The sequence below is a fragment of the Passer domesticus genome, chromosome 1 (genome assembly GCF_036417665.1).
Source record: "Passer domesticus isolate bPasDom1 chromosome 1, bPasDom1.hap1, whole genome shotgun sequence".
NCBI classification, from domain to species: domain Eukaryota; kingdom Metazoa; phylum Chordata; class Aves; order Passeriformes; family Passeridae; genus Passer; species Passer domesticus.
The window spans coordinates 96,946,219-96,961,038 of record NC_087474.1 but is presented as its reverse complement, the minus strand read 5'-3'; the positions used below and the strand labels follow the sequence as shown (position 1 = coordinate 96,961,038).

Below are 14,820 nucleotides of genomic sequence, written 5' to 3'. Positions count from 1 at the left end.
AATGCCTCAGTGTTATTAACTGAATTCTCCTGGCTCACCTGGAATGGATTTAAACCCATTTTTGTCCTGCAGGAAGAACCACACAAGAGTAATCTGATTAGTTTAGACGCTCCTGGAATGAATAAAGATGATACTTATATTGAAGTGTGAGGCAAGGAACAGGTACCAGTAGCAGGTTTCCTGCTTTTCCCAAAGACCCACAAGCAAACTTTACTGTCCTGTTTCTATGCCAGAATCCCAGCATGTCTTTGCACAACCATCTTATTCCTACAATTTTGCTAATGTAGCTTTTGGAGATGGGTTGAAATCAAGACCTGAGCTGGGAATGCCAAACTCCGAAGTGTTGCTTCTTCCTAACTCTGCTGACAATTAGAAGTATTTCCACTAAAGCCCAACAGAAAGATTTAAGCTTCAAAACTGGGCCTTATCTTTATTTCTATTTTTATTCTCCATCAAACACTATAATTACCAGGATTATATTTTAATAATTTGCAGTGCCTTTCCCAATGCAAATAAGGATCTGCAAAAAATCTGCAGTTCCTCACTAAGCATCTCTAGATCAGGAACAGAGTGTTGCTCTGGCCAGTTGGAGAGCATATGCTAGTGACCACAAACCACAAAGATCTGAGAATCTAAGGACTGCATGCTCCTAACATCTCCCAGTGGTCCTGCTGTCCTTAGCAGCCCTCTGATCCAACCTCATGACCCACATCCTGCCCACTCAAACAAAACCTGCATTGACACTTGTTCCTGGCTCTCAGGTCCAAACTTTCCCGTGCTGCCTTCTGCAGGCATGGTAGCCTGGTGGCCTTCTGCCAACACTACCTCTGGACCACATGAATTTTTCCACATCTTCACACCTGGACAGACACTTCCTCTCCCTGCATAACAAACCAGAGAATGATCATTACCCACCACTGCCTTGCACCCTCCAGACTTGGGACAACAAAACATCCAAAGCTCAGCCTGTCCCACAGCTTCCCCCAACCCTGCTTGCTGCTGTCACAGCTGTGCACACTGTGTTGGAACCTTGGGGACCAGAGCAGTCTGGCTTGCCTATGGTCAGTAGCCAAGAGGGACAGATAAGCCTGGCTGCACTTCTCCCTTCTCACACTGCTCAGAGTCAGTTCCTAATCCCAATGCTATCTTTCTCCCTGCCAGCCTGGGGCAGTGCCAGTAGCACAGTCTCCTGTCTCCAGTTCATCTGATTTACACACAATTTCCTTTCCTGAAGCCATCCTTGCTCTTCATAACACCATTTTCAACCCCTAGATTAACTTCTTCGACAACATCCTCATTCATTAGACCAAACTGATTCATGTTCTGAACACTGCTCATCTCATGCTCAAAGAGAATGCTGGTCCTCTGGAAAAACGGCTGCAATGATGTAATTCAGGACTGTAACACAATATGTATGAATAATAAGGCTAAATCAGGGGCACAGAAGAAACCACACATCTGGCTTTTCCTAACTTCTAAGAGCTTGTTTCTGCCACTTAAAAGTTCTTTTCATGTTGGTTTTCAGTGCAATGCTACATACTTGTTTTTAAGCACTGACAGTGGGGTTAATGCCACCGTGAAAACAGATATAAAGAGAGCCTCTGTCTTGAGAAATATCCTTTCAAGCAAAACAAGATGCAGAAAGAAAAGAGACTGAAACCCTGTGGCCTCACAGAACTTCATGATCACCTCCCACAACCAGCCAAGTAGAATCTACAGGATCTACAGGCACCACAACCCTGAACCACTACTAGGGGACACACAAGGATTTCTTCATTTGGAAATAAAGCTAAACACAACTTAAGTGTATATTGTTACCAATCAAGTGTGGCAGCTCTTACAACATAGATATTAAATCCTAGTGTTCAACTGGTCTTCATTCATAAACACAGTCTGGATTGGTTTGCTTTTCTTTCTGAGCAAAAGCTTGCACTGTAAGCCTCCTCAGTACGAAGGCTACGCCCTAGCATTTACCCCATTAAGCTTCATAATTCTAATCAGTAGCACATCCACTTTTGTTCTGCTTTACAATTACCATCACATAACATCACACACCAAGACTTTTTAAAATGAGAGTCAGAGCTGCATGCAAAAGACCAATACAAAAAAAGCAGCACTACCTTTGGTTCTGCCCTCTTCTTCCTTGCAAGCCTTGCAACTGCTATGCTCACTGTTTCCCTTTCTAATAAGTGCAATTTAAATATGCTGAGAATTTTAGGCACTCAAAAAATTCACAGATATGTTTGAGCTTCTCAATATAAAGGGTCACTCTATGCTAAATTAAAAAGAACTGTATAATCACTTATTTTGAACAGAGACTTTTTGTTTTCTGAAGTTGTTGCTATGCACATTCATGTGAGAATATAACTTGATCACAGGAAACAAGAAAGCTTTGTAGTTGGCATTTTTTGGGCTTACAACCACAGTCCTGTTCAGAGTTGTCACAAAGATGTCACTTGATTTTTCACCAATATTAGTAATGAAACAATCTTTTCTTGCTAATGTTTAGTGTTGCACAATTAATATACAACGCAGTACAAGTGACATGTCTTTATGCATCTGGAAGCCTGTTTTTTGTATAGTGTTTCTTGGTGTTTCAGATGCCAAGTGGTACCAGCCATAGGCAGTGGGTGATGGTTTACACATCATGCAGCTGTGCCCCTTCACAGCCAGTTCACAGAGTGCAAGCCACATCCCAGACCTGCCCATGCTGTCGCCAGCAGCCTTTTACTTTGCATTTTGGACATAGCATGACGTCCTCCATAGCACAAGGCAAGGCTGCCTCAGAGAAACCATGCTCTCAGGGCAGATTTGTGTCATGAGTGATACAGCTGGGGGCAGAGAAGACCTACTCAAACCCTGGAAGACATCACAGTGTGCTGCTGCCGTGCTGTGCAGCTGTGAGAGTGCACCAGCAGTCAAAAGAGCTCTCTGGCCTCAAACCAGACCTGGGACAACCCTGGGCATTTCAACAGCACAGGGTGTCTTCATCTGCAGTCATGTAGGTTTAAGTACTTACTTATAAATAGGCCTTAAGCTATGGAAAATTAGTTTACAAAGTGTACTTTGCTTAAGAATAAATGAAATAGAGACATGAATATGTGAAGTCACTCCAGAAGCTGAGGCAAAAAAAACCCCAAACATTTCTTGCTGTTGAGGGGGTTTTTAGTAAGACACTCAAAACCTGGGAACAGTATTATCTGTTCTTTGACCACAATGAACCACCATCTTCATTAATGCTAGAATCAAAGAAAAACAGCTATCACTGCCTTCATCCAGTTATTGCTGGGCAAACATGTGAATCTCAGGCTGGAGAGGCAGGAATTCCTCAATCCTCTTCCCAAAGAATCTGTGCTAAGAGTCTGCTTTAAGATTCCCAGGATGTGAAGGTATTGTCTTGTTCTCTACTGGAACATGAGCATACATGATGTGAGGCACCAAAGTGGCTCAGTAGCTCAGGAACAGCAAGCAATGCAAATAATTTCATAAAGCAGCACACAGAGAGTCTTTTTGCTATAGCACAATATCAATGACTCTATGGATGGAGCACTTTTCATCTGTCACTGATCTATAATTCACTTTTTGTCACCCTGCATTACCATACAGTTTAACACTGAAAGCAAACTTCATCCATCAGTTATCCTCATCTGACAACAGGTTCTGGTAATATTGCTTTTTACATGTAAGAAAATAGGGTATAAATTAAAAAATTGTAATGGACTGCCTATCTAGAAGGATAGGTAGAAGGATCCAGTCCTAGGAGGACTTTTCTAATAAAATTAGATGTGTTTTTCTGGTATTATTAATACTAATTTTCACTGAGTGTATGTATTTAGTGATGTTGTCTATCAGATGTCAGAATTCACCTAATTTGTTCACAGCAGTTCTGTAAAACCATGAAAACATGCAGACCACAGCAACCTTCATTGGGTCAGTGTCAAAATAGTGTCCACACACTTAAACCTGAAGCACAATTCCAAGTGTGTCACAAAGATGATGTCAGGTGAGTATTGACACATGAGTTTGCTTAGGCAGTGAGATAAGTTCAGCACAAGAGAGGCCTTAACATGATCCCTTTACCCTATGGAGACTCTCTTCTTCTTTCTTCTGCTCAGACTAAAACATGGATATAATCTCCACTACATAAAACTGCTTTGTTCACTTCCAAGCTTTGCAACAACTAGAAATAATGTCACAAAACCAGACATTATTTTGCTATTCCATAACATTTAGAAGCTTGAATTAAAATCAGCACCAGTATTTTCTGCCCCCCAGCCCCCCTGTTCCCAGGACAACAGGGAACCAGAATAATGTATAAAGTCAAATTCTCAGGATGTAAAAAACAACAACAAGGCTCTTGCTTGCCTGATTTTGGCTGTTCAGTTTGGTTCTGCTCTGTTAAGCTAGGATGAAATCACAGCAAACACTACACTAACTCTTCTGTTAATCAACAGCCTGCTTCGCAACTGCACTTTTCATTCCCACAAAAAGTGCTGCATTTCCACAAAGTATCACTTGTAGTAAGGCATTCAAACATGCTAATCGCAGCTTTGCCTCCCAGGGAGATATATGAGCTTACTCTGAATTAGTTAAAGGCTTCTGAGTTGATTTCCTTTTATTACTCTTTTTAAAACTTTGGAAAAGTAGAATTTGTTTTACTTTTGCCAACTTGCACAAATCCAGCTCAAGAATGGCGATGACACTCCGATATGCTTTACCAAGTTACACATAACCCAGTTAGGTTGACAACAGTGTCTCAAAAATGCAGAGAGGAGGGGACAGGGAAGAAAATTTCTTCAGATGTCGGGTTTTTCCCACACTTAGTCTTGTGTGCATTGGCTATGATGGGAATGGGATAGAAAAGTGACAGTGGACTGCGCAAAGCAGATGTGATTGTAAATTGCAACATATGCAAATTCTCCAGAATAGCTGCCTATAAACAATTTTTTGAAATGATCCTCACTTGTATTTTTATTGAGTACATCAAGCTTTATTCCACTGCTTCATTTTTATTCTGCTGCTGGGTAGTTATTCAAAGATTGAAAAGTTCAGTCACAAGACAACAGGATTCAGCACTTGGTTATTGCAAATTCCTGTTTACTGCAAACACTGATATAAGTGAATAAGGAATCTGGGTCAAAAAAGAACAACAGAGGATGCTACCTGTCTTTTACTGAATAGCAGGCAGCTGGGAAATTGGCAAGCTTTAGCATAAAACCAGTGTGAAACTGCTTCAATGAGATGATTTTTTTTTAATAAAGACATTTTAAATGTTCAGCCAAAGTAAGGAAAGTTTGTGTTTCCTATTGAATTAAGGCTTCACTTTCCAATAGAGAGAGGCATCTGTGGCTTGTATTTTTGTATCCACAGAGCAGTGAAATTCATCTTCCTAGGAACAGCAGAACTGACTGTGTTGCTAAACAAATTAGGAGGCGACTGGACCTGTAAGTCTGGGAAGAAGCACTCTTCAGAACAGTTGTCCACTGTTAGACAGAGAAAGAGAGAGAAAAGATGCTGTGGAGAACACATTATTAGGATACTGCCTGGGAAGAGAAGCCCCAGGGACATTGCTGCTACACTGATAACATATGATAATGTGCTTGGAAGATTCTAGGGTAATGTTATAACAAGAATAAAACTGATGATGCCATTTTTGACCATATGTAAGTGGTGGGAGATTGTACAATATTAAGAAAAAGGCATAAACCAGTCCACTGCATGAAGACAATATCTGGAGTGCATGAGGAGTAAGTTAACAAGGCGTGGAGAAAAGAACACAAAGGAAGAAGAGAGCCCCAAATCAATTTACAATGAGTCACAGTTCTTCAAAATAACACAACAACCTAAAAATATATCCAGTTGTCATCCAAACAATATGGCACTTTCTGAACCAGATCTTGAAAATAATAAATTCTCTCCTGAAACTGAACATTTGGATGAGCCTTTTTTCAATGAAATATGTGATTAATACCTTTAAAAACAATTTCAATAGATGAACACACATGATGATATGATGTTCCCTGCTGAAGGTGTTGCCTTCTTTGAAAATGTCACACATAGAGAGTTGAGGGCTCTTCAGAAGTTCACACACACAGAGCACATTATGCATTGTTAATCTGATAGTTATATTTGTACACAAATTTGGCCAAAAAAAAGCCAGCAGAATTGTTTTCTACATTTCTTTCCTGAAAATACATATCCAAATTACATATGCAAAGCCTTTACTACTTGATCTCACTAGATATTGTTTTCACTGGGACTAATAAAAGTCTAGAGTAAATTAATTTATCTTATTGGTATTACTGCATAGGGATGGGAAAGGCAGATTAGGCTCCAATTTACAGTACTAAAAATAGTCAAATAGACTTGCTGTAGGCATTTTAGAAATAGAGTCTCATTTTAAAAGAAAAGGAACATTTTTAAAAGTTCCTTTAAATCCACACTTTCTTGCAAAAGTTAGATTTCAAAAACACGGATTAAATCACCAAGACTCCTCTAGTGAAAAGCACCAGGAACTCTGCAATAAGAATAAATGGTAGCCACATCAATGGTAATGGAAATAATAAGTAAATTAATTGCCTACAAACATGCCTTTATTGTAAAAAAAGAAGTCAGGATAAGATTGATTTGTTACAATGTAGATGTTAGGTGTTACAGAGTCCATTAGTGAAATACAAAGTTAGAGTAAATCCATCACTGTCAATTAAGATGCATTAAATATAAGATTGCTTCTGGTGTTCTTACACATGTAAAGACATTTACCTTTAGGCTACTGTTAGTCAACCTCTATGTGTGAGCATCAGCCTGCCATCACAATGTTTAAATAAGATATACATTTTAATCAGCTGTTTTCCTCATTTAAAGATGAACTGCTAAGCAAAAAGCTATGTCCCTACTGCTGCTTTAGGATATATTAAACAACTCAGCAGCAGGACCCAGCATTTTTGCCTAAACATTGTGTGCTAATGTCTTTTGCCCTGCTTGCTTCTCTGGTCCCTTCCCCAGTGAACAGCTCTGAGCAATGAATCATCTCAGTTCCTAAAGGTTTTATTGTTTGCTCCTTTTGAGAGGCATATGCTTCTTCATCTTGTTCTAGAGCTAGGTGTTTTCACCACCTACCTCCAAAACAAAGAGCAATAGGTTTTGGGAACTCGCAGAAAGCCTGGATGCCTGTCAGCTCCCACTCCCACACCTCGAAGAGGGGCTGTGTCAGCCCAGGCTGCCGCATTTGAGGGAGGTGCCCTCCCTGCCAACTGGGATGGAGTGTGCTGACAGCCCAGCGTGAAGAGGGACCCTGACCTGCGCTGGGCTTGACACACTTCTGAAATGCCCTAAAACTTCTCTGGATGACTTCGTACAGCTATAGTCCTCAAGAAACCCAGTCCTATTGCTTAACTAACAGTGACAGAGAGACTGTTCCCACTGCTTGATTACATAGATACAGGAACAGAAAGTAAAGAACAAGAACCGACGTTTTCCTGGAGAAACCAGGCCCATTATAAATACTAGCCCTGCTATTAGAGGCATCACCAAGCTTACATAGGGAAAACAACCAACACTGTGGAGAAAAAGATGTATTTCTCTAAATGCCACCCTCCTGTCCTCTCCCATTCCTGCCCACCAGCTTTGAAGAGGGCAAGACACAGATCTTTGTGAATTCACTGGGCACAGTTTCGGCCATCTCAATAAATGAATGAATGCGATGGCAGAAACAAAAGAATGGTAACATTTTGTTCTACACACTGAACCTCAAAGGTCTTGATCTCAAAATGTCACTGGTCAGAGATGTCCAAATAAATATGCTTCAGAAGAATTGTAACCTTTAATAAAAAGGTACAAGTACTTTCTAAGGATATATGTCTTCAGCACTAATATAATATATATAAACAAAAAACAAATCCAGCACCACAGATGGTCTTTAATGACACTTAATTTACATTACAAAAGCAGAATTGGATGTTTATGGACCTGGCAAAGGATTGAAAAAGACTGCTTTACCTTCAAACTGCTGCTAAAAAAAGCCTCCGTTTCCATAGATGTGTCCCAATGCACTACCTTTTCTGTAATGAGTGCTAGAAGATCTAATCAGAGGCAGGTGCTTACTGAAACACAAATCCACATCCAGTGGCTCCTCCAGACAGCAAAACTCACCTCAGTAATTTCCCTTTTTGCAGAGAGTAAGCCAACTTTAAGTCCCTCTTGAACTTTTAAACTAGGGTTTAAATGAGACTTGGGAGAGGCATCATTGTTATGTTGACCACCTGCCTGAATGCTTAACTTAGGTAAGAAGTAGATCATACAGCACACGTGTCAACATGCCTTGTGATCAGTGCTGTCAAAGGCTGACAATACATCTAATAATAACCAGCACAGGCACCTCCATATTCAGCACTCATTGCTAGGAGTCAATTATCCACCATCTATTCAAGGGCCTTTTGAAGTCCTTCTTGTGTTACTTGAAAATGAAATTACACCAGGTCAGGTCAGTTGAAATGGCTGGATTTCTTGTTGGCTGAAGTCCACATCTCTTTTTTCTTTTTTGGCTGTATGTTAATGCAAGCTGCAAACTTCTAGTAAAGCTGCAGTATTGTATTTAATTAATTAATTATTGATTAAAAATAAGCTTTTTAATCCAAGTTAGCATTCACAGAGCTCAGAACTCCTTGGAATCAGTCAATTTTATTTAGCTTTGGCACCAGTGACTCTACCCAGAATTTCTCTAAGCCCAAATTTTAAGGGCAACTGCTCCTTGAGTGCCCTGTTACAGCCCCTGTTTTCAGACTGCTGAGGTCTGCCATAAACCTCAGTGAGACGGGAAGTTCAGAACCCTAACATCTGAGCTCCAGAACAGGGTGCACCGAGTGAGCTGCTTCAGAAGTGCTTTCACCCGGCTGTCATCCAGCTTTCTTCTAATCTTTTCAGTTTCAGCATCCTCCTTTTGATATAAACTCCACATTATTCCTCTGCTTTTCTCTTCTTACCCATTTAGATTACAAAACTGGCTTTTGCTTTCAGCTACCTATAAGCTGATCTGACATCACTGTCAGAAATTCACACTCCACATGGAAAATCATCACAATTATAAGCTTTAATATTTCTTTGATGAAGAAAACAATCCTGAGAGATGAACTGCTTTGTTAGGACATGTACCTAGAAATATCTTTATGTAAGTAATCATTCCATCAGGAGTGAAGAAGGATTTCAATTAAATAAACTATGCAGCTGAGTGGTGATACTCTATCAATGAACATGGAGGTATGTGCCCGATCCATACATGTTGAAGAAAACATGATGTCAGAAAAGGGTAGGATAGCCAGCTGAAGGAAGTCTGGTGTGCAATTTTACTCTGTCACTGATCTAGGTGAGCTAAACTGACCACTGCTCAGTGTCCCCTCCTGTAGGCATGGCTAACAGAGCCAATGCTTTTCTGTTAAAGGGATGGAGAAATCTCTTGGGGAAACATACTAAGAGGTAAGTTAGGGTAAAGACAGAGATGTCACAACAAAGGTCCAGAAAGAGAAATGCTCAGAAACCTCAGAACCTCTCCATGACATCAAACTATGTCTTGCCCTGCCTCCTGGACAAGGCCATTTTGCTGTGACTAGCTGAGAAGCAGTTATATAAAAAAAGTTACACCTTTGAAATTAAGTAATAAATTTTGGGTTGATCATCTCTTTTCCATTCCTTCCAGATAGGAAGGATCAAGAATATCAATGATAAAATTTGGACATATTTTATGTCTTGTTCCCTCGTCCCCCAAGAAAGTTTAAGACTGAAGTCTTAGATGGGTGGATGTTGGTTCAGTTAAGAATACATTTTTTATTGAAAAACAAAGCACAACCTACATTTACAGTGAGAAAAGTTACTCCACAAAGCTGTGAGAAAGTAAAACAACAAGACCTCATTGGGGAGCTCATTTAGAGAATGCACAGCAGGATGTGTAACCACAGTAAAATAATATTCAAAAAATCTGACCTAGATAACAGTATTTCTTAGTGACTAGAATTCATTAAAAACAACAGATTAAAAATGAACTGCACAGAATTCTTTGAAGCCTGAGTGTCACACTCAGATTAAATAACTGAATTTATGTAAAAATGAAAGCAACTTTTGTTTTTTCCCTTAACAGAAAAATAACAACAAAGAAAGCTGCAAGTTCTGCTATTAAGAAGTTAATAAGTCAGAATAAGAAAAAGAGCTCTGACTTTGTAGGGTTTTATATAAGTGAACACTGTCTTTGGCTATGAGTGAAGGTGACAAGTTCACAGACCCAAGTGCTGTGGGATACCAAATACAAAAGCAGAACTCAGTATAAGTCTTGAAGTTTCCATACAATAAAACTAAAGCGTTTCCATACAATAAAACTAAAGCATTTCCACATAATTTTAGTGAAAAAATACAATGATTAAGTTATGCTGTCTCATGGTAGCAGTGTATCAGAATGTGTTAGGAAACATCCTTTCCTACATTCCTGCTTCTCCCTGAGTGCTACAGTAACAATCCTTAAAAAAGGAATCTTGGCTGTGTCCCCTCACAGGGAAGAAAGGTAAATCAAATCTTTTACGCCTTGACAAAGCTTCTAAGTTGTGCTGAACAAAGCCCCAGGTTACTGCTCCATTTCAGAAAGGTACTTCAATGTTTCTGGACTCAAAGTTAAGCATGTGCTTAAGCACTATACTAATGCCACAGTGCCTTTCCACATCAAGCCTATGTTAACCTCACAAGTAGAGATGGTTTACTTTAAAAGGTTTAGTTTTGTATAAGCATGAATAAAGGGATGAGATTCATGGATTTACAGATTTTCTTTTCTGTAAAAATTATATGATGCATCACAAAATACCTTCTACTGTAAATTCAAAACTTAAATCCCTGCAGAAGGTCCTCTGGAAATCTGAAAGATGCTCTCCCAAACTAATAAAAACATTAATTAAATCTCTAGTTCAAAATTTGCTAAAAAGGGGGAAGAATTACAGAACAAAAACATGCCTTCATGCTTACCACATTTGACAAGTTTGACAGTTTCTTAAAAATTACTCCAGAAGCACCTTTAAGCTGTACAACTCCTTTACAGCTATTGACTGCATGGTTAGTCATTTGTCCTATGAGAGTATTTACTTTTGCCCTGAATCAGTTACAGGAGGGAAACTAAGATATTATCTCTTAGAAAACACTAAAACAATGTAGGTAAATGAGTGTGCTCCATATTTGTTATTTATTTTTTGCTTGTATTTAGTATTAGCTTTCTAATTAACCATCAAGGTTTTCTAAACAAACTCATTAAAGGAGCTCAGTAAGAAGATGACTACAGTTACCAGCTAAGAGAGGGCTCCTTCAATCCCAGAAGATAACAAAGCACTGGTCAACCATGCTGCAGGAAAAGGAACGGTTCACTGCAACTTCTCCAGTCGGGACTGTAAGCACTCTGCAGAGCAATTCCTACTGGATTTAACAGCAGGGACTGAAGAGGTTGCTGGTCCTCCCATCCTATTCCCATACCACTCCACTGCCACAGTTAAATCTGATGAGTTAGTGACTCCAAGCTCCCCGCTGCCTCAGCTGATGGCTGCCTCAATACCAAATAAAACGTGAAGGTGAATCACACTGCCCTCAAGCCAGCAGCTGCAGTGGCTGGGGAGCAGGCACAATACTTTTTGCTATTTTTACCTCAAGGATAAGAAATTCCAACAGAGGCAGGGCAAAGTAGATGGCAGTAACTTCTTAAGCTGCTTCAGCCTGAATCAATGGAGCTCTTCAATCACAGTCCACAGAGCAAAACCCAGCCTAGTTCCCCATCTGCTCCATGTAAGTCACCTACAATAGGATTTGCTGAAGTATATTGGGATTTGCTTTCTTTTGTTGGCCAAATCACTGACAAATCTCTTGAATTAAACTTTTTATAACTCAATTTCACCAAGCAGATGAAACTCCTTGGACAGACAGTTCTGCTCAGTAAAGCAGCAACGTGGATGGCTTTGGATCTTGGGCAAATTTGCAGAACTATCAGAGTGAAATCTGACTGAAAGAACTTTGTGTGTATTTTGTAATTGTACTCTTGCATTTTAGAGCTACTATTTTGAGGCCTCACAAATTGTCATCTTGCAGGGCCAGCAATCTAGAGAAAAACTTGGTATTTTGGAATGAGTGCTCCTCCACCTGGGATTTATGCAGATTGTCTCAAAAGTCCTAACACAACTGGCACCTGTTCAAGTGACTGTAGTGACAGCTATTCCCTGGCAAATCTCCCAAGCATTTCCATTCTTACAACACATCCAGAACCACACATTATTTCACTGTGTTCAGACTTTAAGCCTACATGTTAGGTAAAATTGCCACAAAGTCCTCCTGTTGCTTCAAAAATCTCTGGCAGCAGCCTTTTGCTAGATGCTGATTTACTGTGTTTGGTATCTGGCATTTCTGCATAGGTTCCATCATCTGGAAGTTCAAAACATGGTTAACAGGCTGGATGGCTAACATAGACTATGCTGCTTTCCTAATGTCAGAGTGCACGCTGCCTCCATCCCCCTGCCCAAGAGAGGAAAGGTAACGTTGCTCCCAGTTTTTATCTGATTTCTTTCTACTCCAGAAGCTTTGGAAAAAAAAAAATAACTGTTCCAAACCATTTTCCTGTTTTACTGTTCATTCAGAATCATGATGCTTTTTTCCTAGATGGATGTTTCTTCTGGATGTAACTGATGGATGTTTCTCCCTTTTCCACTGTGTGGTACAGAAAAAAAATGATTTCTTCCTTCCTGATGTTCCATATAACTGATTTGGGCTCTACATTAACCTTTGCAGCTAAAACTGTCTAAACAATTTAGTGCTTAACAAGGAAGTTTCTTCTTTCATGCATGAATATGAGGTTTCCGCTTTTAGACTCTCGAGCTCCAGAAAAGAGCACATCTTGCTGTTCCTTTATAATTATTTACTTCATTTCACTTGAGGCACTTTTGTCAGGAGCACTTCAGTATGACTTAGGATCTTCAAAGCAAATTTACAGGTGAAACTGACAAAACACTGGACAACTGCAATATGCCATGACACTCCAAGTAAATGGAATTATAGTAGGTAAGGATAGTGCCACTTCAGCTATGGAAGAGGAGCTTGTTCTTTGGGAAAGTGCATCTGATCTCTAATACACTAGGGAAAAATCAGGAGCAACATGAAGACGTGGAAGTGAAGAAGTGGAACATGAAGATGGAATGGATTTACATCAGTGAGAGAGGAGAAGATGACTGGTTTTATAGAATGTACTTAAAGAATTGAAGCAGCCTCTAGGTCTCCTCTCCCCAGCCCTGAGCCCATACAGATCCCCAGGATGTAATTCAAGGGGAAAACCAAAACTACAACTCTTTGCATCTTTTGCTTTTCCAAAGATTTTGTTCTGGTCCTAACACATAGTTTATTTTCACACTAAGATCAGCAAACAGATAGACAAATATCATCTGTATTTCCTTGAATTCTTCTTTGTTTTTTCCATAGGGAAATACAGGAAAGTCTGTCCTTACAAAGACTTCCCAAAATCTGGGGACTAAGTATTTCTTTGCATCATGCAAGCTCCAAGTTCAGTAAAGCAGTTAAATTTATATTTTGGGTTTTACTGCTGAGCTAAAAACTCACCTATACGTATGAATCTCACTGAAATCAGATGGATTTAAACACATACTTACTTTTACACAAGAGAGACAGACTTAAGCATTGTGTTCAAGAGCTCTTTGGAGATGGGACTTAAGCAAGTCAAGGCAAGTAACATATTAAATCAATAAGTACTGCTCTCTGCTTCTGTGATAGAACAATAATTATGATGTGGCTGCAGAAGTGGCAAATCATACTCTGTTCCCCACAAAAAATATAAGTTAATGTAATTGAGGTACTTCAGACATATTGTTGGTTGTACCATGCTCCCGACCCTGTCTTTTGGGATTGTTTTGTCTGATTTACTTCACCAGGAACAGATGAGTCCCAATTTCCACATGAAGAATTGCTCCCGTAATTGGGAGAGAACAGATTTTCAAGTTCAGATAAGGTAAAATTAATGTGCCAAAATGCAGGTAACTCACCTGAGAATGAGCCCCCTCAGACTACTGTCATAAATCATCATTACTTCAGTCCCTACTCCAGACACTGGAAGAGGCTGTCGTTTAAGCCATTGTCTGAAACACAATTTTGGTGACTGTAAAATCTCGTCTGATCCACAAGTATAAATCCAAATTAGCCAAGTGACTGACAGTTGTATTGTTCTCAAAATCCTTTATATTGAAAAAGTTGATATATGTAGAATTTACCATCAGAAATAATATCTTTAAAAAAATTAAAATCTCATTGCAGATGGAGAGTAAATGACTTCCAAATGATTTTATAAAAGCTCTATTGCATTTACTAAAGCAATGAGTTTTAATATCCACATGTCAGGCTTGAAAGCCCAGAAATAGCTCTTTAGCAAGGTAGAGTAGCAAGTGGAGATCAAGTAATAGACACATTTATAACCTAATACTGTGATGATCATCACATGATGATCTCCACATACATGTATATATGTACATAGATTTTTAACTTTATAGCATACATACTTTATGAGGACATTAAAAATACACACATGAATTATTCATAACAGTATTAAAATTGACCCAGGGTGTGCATCAAATTAACAGTTTCCAATTATACAAATCTTAATACTTCTTAAAAAAAAGTAGCAAAAAGGAATTGCCATTTTTTAATTGTATGATTTAAATTAAAAATATACTGAAATATACCTTAATCAAAACACAAAAAAAGCACCAGTTTAACTGGTAAAATATAAAATATTTTATTTTATAAAAATAC

General features: G+C 39.1%; 1 protein-coding gene across 22 annotated transcripts in view; it reads right to left on the bottom strand.

The window, feature by feature from the left end:
• The window catches only part of LOC135306386 (poly(rC)-binding protein 3-like), a 498,603-nt gene that overhangs the window by 84,262 nt on the left and 399,521 nt on the right, over positions 1–14,820 (bottom strand). The window contains exon 5 of one of the 22 annotated variants that reach the window (XM_064430268.1): positions 14,058–14,150. The exons of the other annotated variants lie outside the window; for them this stretch is intronic. The gene's annotated coding sequence lies outside the window, so the exon portion shown is untranslated. The remainder of the gene's footprint in view (positions 1–14,057; positions 14,151–14,820) is intronic. 22 annotated transcript variants of the gene reach the window in all.